Source organism: Pteropus alecto, unplaced genomic scaffold, assembly GCF_000325575.1.
Source record: "Pteropus alecto unplaced genomic scaffold, ASM32557v1 scaffold22, whole genome shotgun sequence".
In the NCBI taxonomy this organism is placed as follows: domain Eukaryota; kingdom Metazoa; phylum Chordata; class Mammalia; order Chiroptera; family Pteropodidae; genus Pteropus; species Pteropus alecto.
The window spans coordinates 17,651,559-17,655,611 of record NW_006434839.1 but is presented as its reverse complement, the minus strand read 5'-3'; positions in this window follow the sequence as shown (position 1 = coordinate 17,655,611).

Sequence of the window (4,053 nt, the reverse complement as noted above, 5' to 3'; positions counted from 1 at the left end):
ATATATGTATATATACTACAGCTTCTTTAGCCAATCACCTATCGTAGGACACTTCAGTTTCTTCCATGTCCTGGCCACTGTGAATAATGCTGTATCTTTTTGGATATGAGTTTTCAAGTCTTTGAGGTAAATACCCAGTAGAAGGATTGCTGGATCATATGGTAGATCAATTTGTAGTTTTCTGAGGAAACTCCATACTGTTTTCCATAGTGGCTGTACCAATTTGCAGTCCCACCGGCAGTGTATGAGGGTTCCTTTTTCTCCACATTCTCTCCAACATTTGTTATTACTTGTCCTGTTGATTATAACTATTCTAACAGGTGTGAGATGCTATCTCATTGTGGTTTTGATTTGTATTTTCCTAATAGCTAGTGATGTTGAGCATCTTTTCATATATTTGTTGGCCACTTGTATTAAATGGGTTTTAATCAGTGTCAAAATCATCTCTTCTACAGAACATGTTCCGATATCTCAGTTTACAGTACTGTCTTTCTTCTTCTCTATTCTTCTAAGGTAGTGGTTCTCGAAGTGTAGTCCTCAGATTGGCATCATTAGCATCATCTGGGAAATTGTTACAAATGAAAATTCATGGCCTCCACCTTAGATTTACTCAGTCAGACACTCTGGTGTGGGCCCCATAATCTGTGTTCTAACAAACCCCCAAGTAATTCTACTGCATACTCAAGTTTGAGGACCCTAGCTATAAGAACATGCGCCTATACAAAAAGTAAAGCACATGATTATATGCTTGTAATTATTGTTCTTTCTTTTTTAAAAAATAAAGATTTATGCATATTAGGCTTATATGCATATCCAGATAAAAACTTCTTGAAGGCATGGGCATAAACATACATACATACTTACATACCTGTATATATATAATAGTATATAGCTCACTGTCCAAATTCTTATCTTTATAAAAAAGTCTTTATGATTGTCCTTCAAAAGTGAGTAACTTGGCAAGACAAGATTTTTTACTTCAGGGACCCTACTGACCACTATGCAAGTAAATTTTCAATCATGCTTGAAATCTAAGTGTCTAGAGTATAATTTGTGTAGTTAAAGGACCCATTAAGACAAATTTTTGCAGGAAACTTTTCTTTGGAAAAGCAAATCAAATCCAAAAGTTAAATAATTCACTAAAATTAGGAGCATTTACCCTAACGCACTAACGAAATCATCTGTTTATACTACTAAGAATTGTGAGAGAACAGCATCTTTTTCAGAGCTTTTTCTTTAGAAGGTTGAGAGTAACAAAAGTAGGTGTCCTGGATAGTAACAATTTGGAATTTCCACATGGCAGCCACAATATTCTCTCCTATCAATTTTTAGTCCCAGAGGTACTTTTTCTATCCTTTTTCAAGTGAGTGTAAACAATTTATCTTCAAGTGCCTGAGTACCTTTCACAGTCTCACTAAATCCTATCAACATGGCTGACCTACAACCAGGCTTTTTGTCTGTTTTCTCTTTATGATTTTGAGAAATACAACCTTTAACCACATCTACAAATTCTATAAAGCATCTTTGAGTGTGTGTATGTGTTGTGGAAATATATTCTATTTATATTCCAGGTAACATTTTTCAGTGTCCTGAGTTTATGCTGCTCAAATCCTCTTAAATCTAAAGTTTCTTTGGAATAATATTGATAAAACAAAACAATATTATCATAGAGTAGGTTTTTATTTTCATATATATGCTCAAATAAACACAAAACCTCAATGTCACAATTTAAATATTTCAATGATATGATCCAGAAATTCCTTTTCACCTACAGGATGTGCAGAGGGTAACTTTTTAACTTTTTATCTATGATATCACCATTATCCCATCATCCTTATTTTACAGATTCCATTTAAACTAGAAGAGAAAACTAGCTCTCTTCAGAAAGTACACTCCTGCTATTTATATTCACTAATGTATATGTTATTCTCATCCCACCCACACTCACAAAGACTAAGGCAGTCAAATATAATAAAGCCACTGCCTGTCGTGCATCTACCAAAGTTCTTTTGGTTGCATCTTGGCATCAGGGTCATGGGCAATAATTTTTTTTGTGTAATAACTGACTATACTGTCCAGTATTTTTTTTCCCATAGCAGTTTCATATTTTAATTTAGACATGTTTTGGATGTTTCTTCATCCATAATTTTTATGAATCTAATTTGATGTCACCTTATATTTTATTTTTGAGTATTTTCATGCAGTTTTTATCTTCATCTCTTCACTGCATGTATCAAGACTTTTAAAATGTGACTTATAAATCAATCATATTATGCTCTAAGAGATAACATGTTCTTTAATGATGTCTTATCCTTATTTTAATATTCACTCCTCAAGATATCTTTTAGAAACTTCCAATTCCAAACTTGGTAATGAAAAATACAAAAAGATAATAAATGTTTTTATCAAAAATAACAGCATGCTTGTCAGTATATAACTATGTGTTTTAAATCCCCCAAGAGGTTGTGTATTCAGAATGTACCTCTTAATTGAAAATTAAAATTTATATTTTATAAGTAAACTTCAATTTTCTTTTTTTAAAAAAAGTAATGCTTGTATTTGCAGCCCATTGGAAATTATCTAAGTCTTTGAAAAATACTTCTTATAGTTTACTCAGAATATGCCTCTTCATGTAAAGTTAGAATTTACATTTTATAAAAATTTTACATATATTTTTTAAAATGTGTAATGCTATGTCAAAAAGTTTCCAAAATACTAAGTGCATAGTTACCAGTGCTTTGTGGAGCTTTAAAACGTCACATCTAAACTCTGTGTGTATGCACGTGTGTGTGCATGTGTGTTATTTTTTGTAAATATGCATAAGCCTTCTGCAGAAATATTAATAGTTATTATTTTTCTCTATGCTTATCCCTGAATTTGATACAAGGAATATATGAGCACTAGAATAGAGGAACATCATGTGTTTATTAAAAGCTCTTTCTTCTCTCAGCAGTGATGGGTTTATAGCATCAACTTTGTGACTTTGAATTCACAAAAAGAATTAAGAATGTATTGTGGGATCAAGCAAATAATTTCAGGCATGACTTATTTATGATTTAATGTTTCAGAAAAATTCCTTTTCTTTTTGTAATAGAAATACAGACTGCTACTGCTAGTAAAAAAAAAAGGATTGTTCTTTGCTGAATTGTTCTGGCTTTAAATATTTTTCAATTTACTTTAAAGAAAATAATTTGAAATAATTATAGTTTCACATGCATTTTAAGAATAGAGAGATACCCTAAATTAGTTTTCCCCAATGTTGACCTCTCACACAATTATAGCATAATGTAACAACCAGGAAATTGACATTAATACTTATCTTCAAGGTTATTCTGATTTTGCAAGTTTTACATGCACTCATATCTGTGTATGTGTATGTGTGCATATTCAGTTCTTTGCAAATTTATCCTGTGTTTAGTGTCACATGACCACCAACACAGTTATGATACAAACAACTTTATCACTGGGGTCCTCCTGTTACTCTTTTGTAACCACCACCAACTTTCTTTCTTCCACACATTCTTAATCACTGAAAACACTAACTTGTCCTCTATTGTTATTATTTTATTTCAAAACTGTTGTGTAAATGAAATTCTACGTTATATAATTTGAGATTGGCTTCTTTTTTCACTCAACATAATTCCCTTGAGATCTATCCAAGTTTTGCATGTATAAATAGTTTGCTTCTTTTTATTGCTGAATAATATTCGATATTATGGATATATGATAACTTATTTAATAATTCATCCTTTGAAGGACATAGAGTTGTTTCTAGTTAAGGGTTTATTATGAGTAAAAATATTATAATCAATTATGTATAGGATTTTGTGTGAATACAAATTTTCATTTCTCGAGGATAAATAGTGTTTTTGTTTGTTTTGTTTTTGTCAGTAGTGCAATTATTGTTTAATAATTTTAAGAAATCATGGCAAGGAGAGAACAACATAAAACAAATTATTTTCAAATAACTTTCAATAATTTGTATTAAAACAATAACAAAGGAGATAATTATACAATTGCTTTCTTCTGATTTGTTTATGTTAATGTGAAAAA